We start from the raw sequence: 16,071 nt of genomic DNA, 5'->3' as shown, positions 1-16,071 counted from the left end.
TTCTGGACCGATGGACATTCTGAACATTTAATGTGTGCAGATAGCACCCTCTGGTGGCGGTTATTGTGTTAACAGTTTGTATGCTGGAAAGGTCATCTGACCTTTCTTCCTGTGTGAGGTCATTTGACCTTCTTACCTTTCTTCCTGTTGACCCCAGGAAGCAGTTTTGCCAGGAAGAACCTGACTTGAGTAATGGAGAATTTGCTATGAGAAGTTCCACTTACAATCTAATGTAATCTGACTTCATATGTTAGGCCAAACGCAATATCTGTGAGTATCTTTAGTTCTTAGCATAATAGCAATGTTGTCAGAGTAATATTTTGATAATACTATGGTTATAAAAGATTAATATTTAATAGTTACAGAAGTTAGTTCAAATGTTAGTTAGTTATACAATTAGTCTATTCTACTGTTATAAATATGTTTATATCTTGTGTAATATCGAATGTGTAGTACTCAGTTTATGTACAAAACATACTTTGTCTTTGTTTACAGTTTCACAAATTTGTTCAAGTAAAAGCTTCAAAACAGCAAACGGCTTCAGGGAAGAATTATTTTGAATGAGTGTTTAACTTGCTGGATAGCTAGATAGGAGCACGTCTAGCGTGGCCAGTACAATGATAATGGCCCGTATTTTCCAATTGCTGGTCTCCTGCAGGCGTAGGCCTGCGATCTGGAAAAATCTACGCCCTTACCCGAGGGTTCCCGGGACGCACACGCTTCCGATCCTGGTTCTCTCCAAATTCCCAGTGCGCAGGGCCCACGTAACCCAGAGGCACAGGTAGTTCGCAGCGTCCCTGGGATCACGTGGGCCATGGGAAGCCAATCAAAGAAGGGAATCTCACTTTATACACTTGACAGAATATATGAATGTAGATCACCCTAAAAAGATAGTCAAACTTTAAATACATTTTAAGAAACATCATATTTTCAAAATGACTTGAAATTACAATACATTAAGCATTAAGTATTTTGAAGAAAAATTTAATTTGTTGAAAATAATAATTAACGTTTTTTACAGGGGTAAAAATAAACTTATAATTTTTTTAAGTATTTTTAAATGATAAATCAGTGAATGATATATTTTTTAAACTTTATTTTCAACTCTTTTCCGGGTAAAAGCAGGCCTTAAGTGTTATCTGCGGGAGGAGGGACTCCAGAAAGCGGAATGATCCGCCCACAGAGGCCCTTCTCCAGGGCGGCCGGAGGATCTGTCTGGACAATTCTTGATGGACCGGAAATGCCGGTTTTCGGCGCATGTGCTGTGCATGCCTGAAACCGGCATTTCCCATGTCACTACGGGTGAGTACACAGCGCGTGCCCACCCGTAGGGATCGCAATATCTGGGCCGATATCATCATCATGCACAGCGCCCTGGCCGCAGACTTCCGTTGCGCCCGCCCCCTGAATTATCGCCGGGCGATGGGACCAACAGGATCAGTCAGCGGTTTTGCAGCGGCAGTAGTGGGCGGAGGCACTACTTAAAGGGCAGGTGTCGGGCGGTCATTTTTATTTTGGCTGACTGCCAGCATCTTCCCACCTTTAACATTTTGTATCTGGGGTGCCGGCCACAATCGCTCAGCCCGCCATTCCTCTTGAAAGCCGGGCTGTTTCCGCGGCACACCACTCCCTGGTGGTCCGGCAGGGCCCTGGTGCATGCAGCACTAGGCCCCTCCCCTTTAATCAGGGGCGGAGACCTACAATGACGCGGTGCTACGTTCCCCCGTGCGTGACGCTGCTGCATGTAGCGCCGCGACATTGAGTAGTTGCGCCCCAAGAAGGAGGGGGAGCACTTCGACCAACTTCTTGGGAAGCTACTACTGAATTAACGAGGGCGTGGCCCAGTTTCCCCCGATCTGTTTGACCAAGTGTTTGGTCACCTGGGCTAAAACCTCCTTCTGTGGCTCCGTGTCAATGTTTAAGCTCCTGTGCAACATCTTGGGTTGTCTGACTCAATTGAAAGCGCTGTATAAATGCAAGTTGCTGTTGTTGTGGTTCCGATATTACGGGCAGCGGCTCGGTTGTGGAATATATGACCTCAATTAAACACTGGCAATGAAATGGTCATTTGCAGAAGGAAACTGCCGGCTCAATAGTCTTATTGCATTGACCAGTCCGTCTCCGGATTTCAGGGCATTGTTCAACGAAATTGAAAAAAATAGATACTTTTTAATGCCCCCGATGATATTTTCCCAGAGTTTTGCTTGCAGCCGTGTCCTGGAGATTATCCTTTCCTTACTGGAGAATCCCAAGCAATCCTGGAGGGTTGCCAAACCCTCGAGCTGGAGGAGCTGGGAATTGAAATGTAACAGAATCCCCGATACATCCGCCCCTCTTTCCACCCCAATCCACAGAACTTCACCCGAATATGCCCACTGTCCTCTGAGGACACCAACTCCCTTCTCGAAGTTCAGATCTTCACTTGCCAGGGAACTTCTGGTCACTCACCAGGGCCGGTAAGAAAGCACAATATTCCTGTGCCGGCGGGATATTCCACTGAGGAGGGCTTCACATCCATACCCATCGTTGCTTTCACTCACTGTTCACACACAAGCGCACTTTCCAAGAGGAGAGAGATCGGGAGTAAGCAGGTGTAAGGCCTGTTTGTAACAGCATAAGATTTGAAAAAAGAAAAAAATCGCTCATTTATCATTTAAAAATGCTTTAAAAACAGGTAAGTTTATTTTAACCCAGTTTAGTTAGGTTAGTTATTTTTGTAAAAAAGTTAAATTTTTGTTTAAAATATTTAATTTTAATGTACTTTCAACTAATTTTAATAACGTGATTTAAAAAAAATATATATTGAATGTTTGATTGTTTTTGGGGTGATCTCGATTCATATATTGGACAGGTCTATCTGTCAAGTGTATGAAGGGAGGTTCCCTTCTTTGATTGGCTCCCCATGGCCCACATGATCCCAGGGACGCTTGCGAACCGCATGTGCCTCTGGGATACGTGGGCCCTGCACATTTCCAGTTGGAGAGGCCCAGGAGCGGAAGTGTCCGGACCTTGAGAACCCTCGGGTAAGACCGTGGATTTATTCCAGAACCGCACGCAGGAAACCTCCGAACGGAAAATACGGTCCTGTCAATCCACAGGCCGTTTCCCTTTATCTTTTAGTCATCATTGCATTGATATTACTGCTCAACTTATTGAAAGCACTTTGTACTTCCCTCAAATTTTCTGCAAAGTTGTGCATGTTTTCCACCGTCAATGTCTCTTGTATTGCCTGTTCTCTAATCCCATCAATCATGGGTATATCGATCCCAACTGCCTTCTCTCTATTTAATAGTGCTAAAATTCTCCTTTATCTGTTCCAACAGGCAGTTCCAGTTCCAACTTCCTCCAAGGACACTTCATACCACTCCTGACGTGTCGCTGCGATCTCTATGGTGAACTAGCCTGACAACCATGTAAGTGATATTGGGCATGTGAGTGATATTATTCGAGTATCAGATATAATTCATACACTAAATTACTAACTCCAGTAGTGATCTCAAAATATTCATAGGTTTCAATGTTCCATGCTGACACATTAATTCTTACAGGAATATGTACCCATATCTCATGGGTAGGTGTACCGTCTTTCTCGGGTAGGGGTACTGTCACTCTCGGGTAGGGGTACTGTCACTCTCTGGTAGGTGTACTGTTTCTCTCGGGTAGGGATACTGTCTCTCTCGGTTAGGGGTACTATCTCTCTCGGGTAGGGACACTGTCTCTCTCGGGAAGGGGTATTGTCTCTCTTGGGTAGAGGTACTGTCTCTCTCGGGAAGGGGTACTGTCTCTCTCGGGTAGGGACACTGTCTCTCTCGGGAAGGGTATACTGTCTCTCTCGGGTAGGGGCACAGTCTCTCTCGGGTAGAGGTAGTGTCTCTCTCAAGTAGAGATAGTGTCTCTCTCAAGTAGATGTAGTGTCTCTCTCAAGTAGACATCGTGTCTCTCTCGAGTAAGGGTACTGTCACTCTCGGGTAGGGGTAAAGTCTCTCTTGGGTAGGGGTACTGTCTCTCTCGGGTAGGGGTACGCTCTGTCAATTCAATTCAAATCGCTTTATTGGCATGACAAGGTACATCTTATGTTGCCAAAGCATCGAATAACATTCACGGTTATACACAAAAATACAGATCTATCCATACAGTGTACAAACAGATGTATCCCTGAGTGTATAAGTATACATTCATATATTTTTTATATACTCTTTTCTTATATTTAGTGGTTGTCCCTCTGTTTATGGCAAGCTGTAACATAGTGTGCCGCTAAGGTTACACAATTTCTCTCTTCACCTAGTAGGTATGGGAATTTTGGGTCGTCATTCAAATTTCTGAATTCCGGGCATATTTTTGTGAATTTTGGGTAGAAATACTCCCTTATGCCCTGATATTTTCTACACGCTGTGAGGAAGTGCATCTCTGTCTCCACCACTCCCTGACTGCAGTGAGAGAATATCCTATCCTCTCTTGGTAGCTGGGTCTGCCTGTGTCTACCTTTTTCGATCGCCAGGCTATGTTCACTAAGTCTGTACATTGTCAAGGTTTTTCTCATTTTGCTATGCTTTACCCTGGTCAGGTAATCAGCCAAGTTGTATTGTCTGTTTAGGGCCAAGTAGCAATTGAGTTTGCTTTGGGTTTTTGTTGTTTCTGCCCAATATGACATATTTTTCCTTTTGCTTAGCGACGATTATGTTGGGTCGAATTCTTTGTGTTACACTGTCACTGTCCTTGGGCTGGTTATTGTTAGTAGTGTTGGTAGTTACTTCACTGAGTCCCAGGACTAGTTGACTAAGGGTATTCTTCTTTATGGTCCTCTCTTGGCATTTCAGGGCTTCGTAATGATAGCATTGGGGGTTGCTCATTTCTAGATGTTTCCAAAATTTGGTGGCGCTTTTTTGGATAGTGATTATTAATGGATATTGGCCTAGTTCTGCCCTGCATGCATTGTTTACGGTTTTCCTTTGAGTCCGGAGGATACTTTTACAGAATTCTGCATGTAGGATCTCAATTGGATGTTTGTCCCATTTTGCAAATTCTGTCTCAGGTAGAGGTACAGTCTCTCTCGGGTAGATCACAGAATCACAGAAACCCCACAGTGCAGATAGAGGCCATTTCGGCCCATCGAGCCTGCACCGACACATATCCCACCCGATCCCCGTAACCCCTGCACCAACACATATCCCACCCTATCCCCGTAACCCCACGTATTTAATCCCCCTAACACTAAGGGTCAATTTATCATAGCCAATCAACCTAACCCGCACATCTTTGGACTGTGGGAGGAAACCGGAGCACCCGGAGGAAACCCACGCGAACACGGGGAGAATGTGCAAACTCCACACAGACAGTCACCCGAGGCCAGATTCGAACCCGGGTCCCTGGCGCTGTGAGGCAACAGTGCTAACCACTATGCCACCATGCTGCCCCCTATGCCACCATGCTGCCCCGGTGTACTCTCTCTCCCGGTTAAGGGAACTGTCTCTATCGGGGAGGTGTTCAATCTATGGTAGGGGTACAGTGTCTCTCGGGTAGGGGCACTGTCCCTCTTGGGTATGTGCACTGTCTCTCTCGGGTAGGGGTACTGTCTCTCTCGAGTATGGGTATTGCCTCTCGGGAAGGGGCACTGTCTCTCTCGGGTAGGGGCACTTCCACTCTCCTGTAGGTTTACTGTCTTGCTCATGTAGGTGTACTGTCTCTGTCGGGTAGGGGCACTGTCGCTCTCAGCTAGGTGTACTGTCTCGCTCATATAGGGGTACTGTCTCTCTCATGTAGGGGTACTTTCTCTCTCGGGTAGGGGTAATGTCTCTCTCAGGTTGGGGCACTGTCTCTCTCCTGTATGGGCACCGTCTCTCTCGGGAAGGGGCACTGTCTCTCTCGGGTAAGGGTAATGTTTCTCTCGGGTAGTGGCACTGTCTCCCTTGGGCACTGTCTCCCTCGGGCACTGTCTCATTCGGGCATTTTCTCTCTCGGCTGAGGTTCTGTCTCTCTGCAGAAGGCATAATATCTCTCACGGTAGTGGTACTTTCTCTCTCGGGAAGCCGAACTGCTTCTGTCAGTCAGGGGTGCTCTCTCTCTAACTTAGCAATGTTGTCTCTCACTCTCCTCTCTGGTAGGGTTACTGGCTCTCTTGTCTGGGGTACAGTTTTTCGAAACTAGGTTACTCCCTCGCTCGTGTAGTGTTGCGGTCTCTCTCGGGAGGATAGTCTCTCTCTCTTGGGTAGGGGAAATTTCTCTCCAGTATAGGTGTACTGCCAATCTATTGGGTAGGTGTACTGTCTCTCTAGTATAGGCTTATTGCCAATTTTTGAGCGGGGTTACTGTCTCTCTAGTATAGGTATATTGCCAATCAATGGGGTAGGGGTACTCTCTCTCTCTAAAGTAGGGGTATTGCCAATCTATGGGGTAGAGGGACTGCCTCTCTAGGGTAGGGCTACTGCCAGTCTTTGGGGTAGGGGTACTGTCTCTCGAGGGTAGGGGTACTGTCAGTCTATGGGGTGAGGGTACTGTCTTTCTAGGGTAGGGGTACGGCCAATCTATGGGGTGAGGGTACTGTCTTTCTCAGAGAGGGTTGCTGTCTCTGGTGAAGTGGGTCAGGATGAGAGACTTATCTTCTGTACTGGTCCTGCCACAGTCAGGTTTATGAGTGATGAAGTCAGTATGAAACTCCGCCGTGGGTTCTAATTGTTTCAGTTCTGGGAGACACATGAGCAGAACATCCAGACCCAGGTCTCCATCTTTTATAGCCACTGCAACCGTGTTGTGATTGCGTATAACCGGTGGGAAAGTAAGCTGTGAGGAGGACGTAAAGTGGCTGCAAAGGGATATAGACGAGTTAAGTGATTAGGCAAGAAGCTGGCAGATGGAGTATAATGTGTGGAAGTGTAAAATTATCCACTTCGGCAGGAAAGATGGGAAAGGAGAATATTTCGTAAAATGTCAGAGATGAGTACATGGTGATCTTGAGAGTGATTTGGGAGCCCTTGTACACAAATCAGAGGAAGTTAACATGCAGGTACCACAAGCAATTAGGAAGGCAAATGGTATGTTAGTCTTTTTTGCAAGCAGGTTGCAATATAAGAATAAGGAAGTCTTGCTGCAATTATATGGGATTTGGTGAGACTTTACCTGGTGTACTGTGCACAGTTTTGGTCTCCTTACCTAAGGAAGGATATATTTGCCTTAGAGTGGGTGCAATGAAAGTTCACTAGATTGACTCCTGGGATGAATGGGCTTTCCTATGAGGAGAGATTGAGTAGAATGGTCTATATTCTCTGGAGTTTAGAAGAATGAGAGGTGTTCTAATTGAAACGAATCAAATTCTTCGAGGGCTTGACAAGGTAGATGCGGAGAGATTGTTTCCAATGGCTGCAGAGTCTAGAACTAGGGGTCATAGTCTCAGGATAACGGGTCAGCCATTTAGGACAGAGATGAGGAAGAATTTCTTCACTCAGAGGGCTATGAATCTTCTGAATTCTCTGCCCCAGAGGGCTGTGGATCCTCAGTCGTTGAGTATATTCAAGACAGAGAACGATAGATTTTTGCACTCTGGGAAATCGAGGGATATGGGGATCGGGTGGGAAAGTGGAGCTGGTGTTGATGATCAGCCATGAACTTATTGAAAGGTGGAGCAGGCTCGAGAGCGGTATGGCCTAGTCCTGCTCGTATTTCTTATGTTCTCATGTAACCTCCTCTGTCACCTTTCCTGGGAATATCAGCAGTCGTTGGTGAGATTAAACAAGCAATCATTCGTCGTCAAATTGGAGCGGTGCCAGGACCACCCGCGAGGCCCGAAACCGTCAATCCCAGACCCCCATCTGTCACAATGTGGGCGGGGCTCTCAGACCCCCCCTCCATCACAATGTGGGCGGGGCTCCCAGACACCCCATCAGTCACAATGTGGGCGGGGCTCCCAGACACCCCATCCGTCACAATGTGGGCGGGGCTCCCAGACCCCTCATCCATCACAATGTGGGCGGGGCTCTCAGACCCCTATGTCACAATGTGGGCGGAGCTCTCAAACGCCAGTGAGCGACAGGAGTGTTGCTGTGATCTAATTGGTCAGACAGTATTTGTGGGCGGGGTCCATTGCCCGGGTTTCCCCGGCATCAGGTTTTTGTGCTCCACCTTCCCGGGCCGGGTCCGCTCCCGCGATCCTGATTCCACCCAGGGCTGTGAGGCGGTGGATTCCAGATCCGGCCCCCAATTATCGCTCTGATCAGCCCCTTTGCTATCAGTGGCTCCACCTGCTCTTGCTGGTTGGGCTCCTCAAACCCGGCTATTTTAGGCTTGTTGCATCCCGGTGCCTATCTCCGGCTGCTCCACAGGCGAATCAGAGCCGCTTGTAAATGGGAAAAGCAGAGCGTTTGCCAGTGACATGATTCCTCCAGGCGCGGCTGCAGGGCAGGCTGAAGACCTCGAACTAGCGACTTTCTGTGAGACAAGTTACCGGCAGCCTGGGGCAGTTCAGGGACACGCGCCCATCAGCACCATAACCCATCACAATACACAACCGGGACTTCACTGGGACTCTGCCTAGTCCCAGGAACCAAGGCCACCCTGATTCCTCCGGCTGTAGAGACTGCTGTAACTTCCCAACAACTGCTGGGGAGTTTTCCTGCCCTCTTGACCATGAGCGGGAATCGAGCGCCATTGTCCACAGGGAGGCTGAGAGGAAGAAGCCGTATCAGGTCCTCCGGCTGTATTTGCAGCCTGATCCTCACATCTTCCACCTCCCTAACATGCTCAAAGATCGATCACTTGTCAGGGTCGAACATCCCTCCATCCTTTGCTAATTCTTTTAAAATTTTCCCTGAGGTCGGAGCAGCATCTGCTGCAGCTGCGGGTGGCTCCACATTATCTGCATCTGCATCTGGGTATTGCAGGACTGACCGCAACAACCCCGATACCGGAGGCACCGGCCCCTGTCCTGATCTCTGCACTGCCTCTATCAGAAGCACATCACCCTCACTGTCAGATTCAGATCTCAAGCCCTGTCCCAACTGATTACCCTCTTTTACTAGCTCTGGGGGCAGCTACTGGGGGATACAGGGAAGCCACCGCTGATCGGCCCTCGGACACAGAGGCAGCGTATGTTGTCTCCATGTTACAGCTCGCCACACTACCCTTAGGCAGTCCCTCGGAACCGATGATGACTTGCTTCCACATTAAAAATGAGTTCACAGGTGACTGATGAGTCCAATGCGGGACCTACAATCTCTGTCACAGATGGGACAGACGGTGGTTGAAGGGGCTGGTGGGTGGGGTGCTTGGGTTAAAGTGCGCTCCTTGCGCTGCCTGCGCAATGCTTAAACTGTCAGACTCGAGGTGTTTGCCGCCTTCCCTGATGCCTCTCCTCCACTTTGAGCGGCCTTGGGCCAGGGATTCCCAGGTGTGAATGGGGATGTTACACTTTTTCAAGGAGGCTTTGAGGGTGTCCTTGAAGCGTTTCCTCTGCCCACCTGGGGCTCTCTTTCCATGCCGGAGCTCCTAGTAGAGTGCTTGCTTTGGGAGTCTCGTATTGGGCATGTGGACAATGTGAGCAGTCCATCGGAGCTGATCGAGCGTGGTTAAAGCTTCGATGCTGGGGATGTTGGCCTGAGCGATAACACTGACCTTGGTGCGCCTATCCTGCCAATGGATTTGTAGGATCTTGCAGAGGCAGCATTGGTGGTACCGCTCCAGTGCTTTGTGGTGCCCGCTGTACATGGTCCATGTCCCTGAGGCATACAGCAGGGCAGGTATCACTGCTGCTCTGTAGACCATGAGCTTGCTGCTGGGTTTGAGGTACTGGTCTTCAACACTCCCTTCCTCAGGCGACCGAAGGCTGCACTGGCACACTGAAGGTGGTGTTGGACATCGTCATTGACGTCTGCCCTTGTTGACGGTAGGCTCCCCAGGTATGGAATGTGGCCCACGTTGTCCAAGTCCTTGTCATGGATTTTGATAATTGGGGGGCAGTACCGTGTGGCGGGCGCAGGTTGGCAGAGGACATTTGTCTTACGGATGTTTAGTATAATGCCCATGCACTCGTATGCTTTGATGAAGGTGTTGACGATGGTTTGGGGTTCGATCTCCGAGTGAACGCAAATGCAAGCGTCGTCTGCATACTGTAATTCGATGACAGGGAATGGGACGACCTTGGATCTGGACTGGAGGTGACGGAGGTTGAACAGTTTCCAGTTTGTTCTGTAAATTAGCTCCACTCCAGTGGGAGCTTACTGAGGGTGAGATGGAGCATTGCAGCAAGGAAGATGGAGAAGAGCGTTGGTGCGATGACACAGCCTGGTTTGACCCCGGTTCATATGTGAATTGGGTCTGTTGTGGAACCGTTGGTCAGGATCACGGCTTGCATGTCGTCGTGAAGCAGGCGGAGGATGGTGACAAACTTTTGAGGGCAGCCGAATTTGATGAGGTCACTCCAGAATCCCTCATGGTTGACAGTGTTGAAGGCCTTTGTGAGATCAAAGAAGGCCATGTACCCCTGTTCCCCGCTTTTCTCTTGTAATTGAAGTGCGGTGAAGATCATGTACACGGACTTGTAAAAGGCAGATCATGTTTGACTAATCGAATTGAAATTGTTGATGAAGTAACGGAGGATCGATGAAGGGAATGCAATGGATGTTGTCTACATAGATTTTAGGAAGGCGTTTGAAAAAGTATCACATAGAAGGTTGTTAACAAAATTGAGGCTCATGGAATAGGTGGGTCAGTGGCAGCTTGGAAATGGACTTGGCTTAAGGACAGAAAACAGCGAATTGTGGATAATGGCTGTTTTTCAGACTGGAGGATGGTAGACAGTGGTGTTCCCCTAGGGTCAGTGCTGGGCCCATTGATTTTTTTGATATATATAAATGACCTGGAAATTCTATATTTGCCGATGACACCAGACTTGGGGTGTAGCAAACAGTGAGAATGATACCAATCAACTGGAACAGGACATAGGAAAGCGAGCAGAATGGGCAGACAATTGGCAGATGGAATTTAATACAGAGAAGTGTGAGGTGATGCAATTTGGCAGAAGGAACCGGGAGAGGCAATATACACTTAATGGCACAGTTTTAAAGAGTGTGCAGGGTCAGAGGGACATGGGAGTTAATGAGCTTAGGTCCCTGAAGGTGGCGGGACATATTAAGAGTGTGGTTAACAAAGCATATGAGACCTTGTGTTTCATAAATAGAGATATTGAGTACAAATGTAACGACGCGATGCTGAATCTTTATAAAGTGCTGGTTAGGCCACAACTGGAGTATTGCGTCCAGTTCTGGACCACACACTTTAGGAAGGATGTGAAGACCCTTGAGAGGGTGCAGAGGAGATTTACCAGAATGGTTCTGGGGATGGGGGATCTTAGCTACAAGAACAGGTTGGAGAAGCTGGATTTGTTTTCATTATAGCAAAGGTGGCTGAGGGGTGATCTGATGGAGGTGTACAGATTATGACAGGTTTGGATAGGCTAACGAGGAAAGGCTGTTCCCACTAGTTGATGGTACAATGACACGGGGACACAAATTTATGATTTTGGACAAGAGATACGGGGGTGCTGTGAGGAGAAACCTTTTTATGCAGCGAGTGGTGAGGACCTGGAATTCGCTGCCGACGGATGTGGTGGAAGCGGAGACACTCGATGTTTTCAAGGGGAGACTGGATAGGCACTTGCGGGAAATAAACTTGCAGGGCTACGGGGATAGAGCAGGGGAATGGGGCTGACTGGATTGCTCTGCAGAAAGCCGGTCCGGTCTCGATGGGCCGAATGGCCTCCTTCTGTGCCGTTCTGACTCGATGAATCTATGACTCCTGAAGACCGGAGGAAGCCTCCTCACAGACAAAGGCTGCCTGGCTGGAGATTGCTGAAGAGGTTAATGCAAGGTCGCTATGTGCACACACCTGGCTGAATCAATGTGAAAAACCTCACATTTCCCTACATTATACTCCATGTGCCACCTTACTACCCACTCACTTAGTTTATCTATATCCCAGTGCAGACTGTTTCTCCTCACAGCTTACTGTTCCACCTAGCTTTGCATCTGCAGCAAACTTGGATACATTACACACGGTCCCTTCACCGAGGTCATTAATATAGATTGTAAATAGCTGAGGCCCCAATACTGATCCTTGCGCCACCACACTAGATACAGCCAGCCAACATGAAAAAGATTTTTTTATTCCTACTCTGTTTTCTGTATGTTAACCAATCCTCAATCCATACTACTATATTACCTCCAATCCCATGAGCCCGAATCATATGTAATAACCTTTTACGTGGCACCTTGTCAATTGCCTTTTGGAATTCCAAGTATACTACAGCCACTGGTTCCCCTTTATTTACCCTGCTAGGTACATGCTTAAAAAACACTAATGAATTTGTCAAACATGATTTCCCTTTCATAAAACCATGTTGACTCTACCTAATCATGTTATGATTTTCTAAGTGCCCTGATACCACTTCCTTAACAATGGATTCCAGCATTTTCCCGATGACTGATATCAGGCTAACTGGCTTGTAGTTCGCTGTGTTTTCTCTCCATCCACAGTCGAGGGTCCTGTCAACCTCTGTGGAGGGGAATCCTTGGAAAGCAAAAAGGAGGGCATTGTTGAGGCACCAGTATTGAAGGTGGCATCATCGTGTGATGCAGACAGAGAAACTGGGAGAATGGAATGGAGACCTTACTCGAAGCAGGTTTGGAGGAAGTATGATCAAGGTAGCTGTGGGATTCACTTTAAACAACCTAACCCAAGACATGTAGACAGGAAGTCAAGAACGGAAGGGAAGAGTTCGAGTTGGCCATGTGAAACGGTGGAATTTAAAGCAAAATTGATGAAATTTTTCAGTTCACGGCTTGAGCAGGAAGCCGCACAGACATCAACGCACCAGATAAAAGATGTCAAGGATGTGACCTGACTTGGTCTGAAGCAAGGAATATTCCATATATAACCTTAAAAGACCGGCATAGCTTGGACCCATATAGGTTCACCAGTGACAAATTTATTTGGAGGAAGTGAGCAGCGTCAAAGGAAAAGCTGTTTAATGTGAGACCGAGTGTGGCCAGGTGGAGGAGGGTGGTTGTGGATCAGGATTGGTTTAACCGCCATGTATGGAAGAAGCGCAGGGACCGCAGCCCATCCTGGTGATGTGGAGGTGTAGAGCGACTGGGCGTCCTGGTGGGAGTGAGGTTGTAGAAGGACTGGACATCTATGGTGAAAAGGAGACGGCTATGACCAAGAAACTGGAATGGTGAAAAAGGTGAATGGCGTCGGAAGACATTAGACAAGGGGAGAACATTTACAGTTGTGATTGGAAGAAATCAGTTCCGGGGGCATTAACAGGTTGATATGATTGTTCTACCGGCGGGGTCCTGTCTGTGGATGTTTGAAAGGAGGCAGCAGGGGCTGTGCCAGGTTAGTGGGCTATGAGTTTGGAGGCCGTGCGGTGAAGATCTCCAGAGGAGATGAGGTCAGTGCCAGTCTGGGAAAGGATTGCTTGATGTTCGGTGGTGGGGTCACGGTGCGGGGGAGGGACGAGGAGATGTCAGAGTTTGGGCTGTATTTTGCGACACCTACGGGTGTGTACGAGATGTGTACGTGACCGTAGGGGCCGCGCTGGTTCCAGATTTAGGCATCGGAATCTTCTTGACAGATCCTCCGTATCCCAGGGAGATGGGCCTCTGCCGGTGGAGATTTCCGCTATTTGCCCAACTTACGCCCGCTGAATGCCTGTGAAATTCTTATGCCTGATAAATGCAGGTGTAAGGCCTGCTGTTACCAGAATAAGAGTTTTAAAAAAGCTAAATAAAATGTTATCACACATTTATACATTAACAACCCTGTCCAATAAGTTAAGATTATTTTTAGTCCCGTTAATACATATTTGTTCAAAACATTAATTTTTCGATTACAATAGCATTAAAAGGCATTTTAATTAATATTAACTATGTAATTTATTTATTTATTTTATGAGTTCGTGTATTTTTAAAGTGATCCCCATTCATATTTATGGGCGCTCCGTCCGCACGAAACTCCCAGAAGTATGAATGGGGATTCCCTTCTTTTATTGGTTGAGCTGGCCCATGTGACCCCAGGGGTGCTTGTGACCCGCATGCGCACCTGAGATCCCTGGGTCTCTGCCCGCGCGGACCCGGAGAAGCCCAGGATCGCGAGACTCCAAACCTCCCGGGCCACCAGGGAAATGCGGAGATTTTTCACAGGTCGGAGGCATCCACCCGCGGGAAGCCTCCGATCGCAAATTGTGGGCCTTTGTGTTTAGACTCCACAAGGTGGCGCTATTTTCAACACACAACAACAGCGACTCCCTTATCAGCAGATTTAATGATAATGTCAGGTTTGTACCTGAGAGAATGGAATGCTGCAAGTTCACAGGGGCATGGATCAGAGTGAGGGAAGCGAGGATTCACTGAATCACTCCTGCCCTCCATCCAATCACAGACATTCAGCCTTTTGATCTTTTCATGCCCCCTTTTCCCTGGCTCTTTATTTACTAAAAGCGGTTAATCTCTAACATTTTAGATTTCTGAAGATATCACTGACGTGAAACGTTAACTGTTTCTCTTTCCACAGATGCTGCCTGACCTGCTGAGTGGTTCCAGCATTTTCTGTTTTTATTTATAATAATGTTCGCCCTCTGCTGGTGGATACTTGCCATTGCAGTGGTCATACTGATGGAATAAGCATCGCCACCTGCTGGCGGACACTGCACGGTACAGTCGTTTTGCTGATTGAGTGACCATTGCTCACTGCGTCTGAATAACTGAAGTATTTAGCTTTTAGAATTAAAGTCCAATAACAGTGGCCGTGGAACTCTGATCAGATTCTCCGGGTCTCCCGCCATACGCCGAATTCCCAGGGGCAGGTGCCGTGCAGTAAAACAATATTCTGCTGTATCTAGGAATTTATGTGTGTTTACTCATGGGACATAATAAAAACATGAACATCGACAAAGGCACAAATTTCAAACATAATATTTATAAAATGCATTTTATATTTTTAAACGCTATATACATCACTTGACCCCCCTGCAGGTTGAGAACCATCTTAAATAGAGGATGAAAAAGTGAAGCGGTTACAAAATGAAGTTCATATAAAACCTTCAACAATAAACATAGGTTCTTAATCTCTGTTACAGAGTTGATTAATCCACGCAGAGCAGTGTCTTACAGTATTAATATAGACAGAGCAATGATCCGAATACATTCTTTGTTTTATAATTTTAATTAAGCAGAACGCAGCCAAAATATAAAGAAGAGCTAAATCTATTTATTTCAAAACAAATTAACATGGCGATTGATAAACTAAAGTGTTGTTTATATCGTGAAGAGAAGCACATTCAGCATGTGCACACTGTTGGAAAAGTTAATGTATATTCTCTCAGATTTCACACACAATATTTTCCGCTACTCTGTGACACGCCCCGGGACATCGCATCCGGGATTTTCCGCTGACTTTTACCTGAAAGGAAAAAACAAACAGCTTGAGAGAGAGAGAGAGAGGATTAAACAATTCACCAACACAACATACAATCAAATGGAGTCTTTTTCACTACTCACAATATTCTCCCTGATATGTCACTTCTATTTGACTTTTATTTAACTAATAAATAAACATAATCTCTCTGATAGTTTCAATATAGTTTGCCGTTAAAGACACTCCCCACAATCACAGAATTGAATTAATTACAGCCAGTATAATGGGGTGTTTATTTCCACAGTAAATACACAGCATGTTCTCTCTGCTAGTTTCAGTATCACTAACGGTTGAACACACTGCCCATTGTCACACAGTAGAATCCACCCGGGACTGGACACTCACCCAGCACTGGGGCACAAACAATGCAACATATAATAAAACATTGCTCTTACCGGCTTGACGTAAATGTAACATTTTGAACCACACAGTCACTGCCCATCGGTGGCGGAATGTCCGGGGTTGTGAACGTGTCACAGTGAACATGGTCATTGTTACCAGGAGTGGAAGGAACCGGTAAACCGGGATCAGTGCGGGTCTGAGAGCTGTACACTGTGGGAGAGACAGATTATGGGTTAATGATGGCGGTAAAACCCGCATCAGTGTGGG

The 16,071-nt window shown here is 47.0% G+C and overlaps 1 protein-coding gene and 1 long non-coding RNA gene across 3 annotated transcripts in view; both read left to right on the top strand.

Moving 5' to 3' along the window:
• LOC147098128 (scavenger receptor cysteine-rich domain-containing protein DMBT1-like) overlaps positions 1–16,071 on the top strand; it is a 452,456-nt gene that overhangs the window by 164,619 nt on the left and 271,766 nt on the right. The window lies entirely within an intron of this gene.
• Positions 1,944–14,844, top strand: LOC147098130 (uncharacterized). 2 transcript variants are annotated; one of them, XR_015074276.1, is made up of 3 exons: positions 1,944–2,674; positions 3,324–3,413; positions 14,560–14,844. It is a non-coding gene; the product is annotated as an uncharacterized LOC147098130 (long non-coding RNA). The 2 variants fall into 2 exon arrangements; XR_015074277.1 differs by lacking the exon at positions 1,944–2,674 and adding an exon at positions 2,958–3,023.

The sequence above is a fragment of the Somniosus microcephalus genome, chromosome 30 (assembly GCF_052327205.1).
Source record: "Somniosus microcephalus isolate GS21.2 chromosome 30, FLI_Smic_1.0, whole genome shotgun sequence".
NCBI lineage: Eukaryota > Metazoa > Chordata > Chondrichthyes > Squaliformes > Somniosidae > Somniosus > Somniosus microcephalus.
Note: the sequence above shows the minus strand (reverse complement) of the source record. Positions and strands in the feature narration are given on the sequence as shown.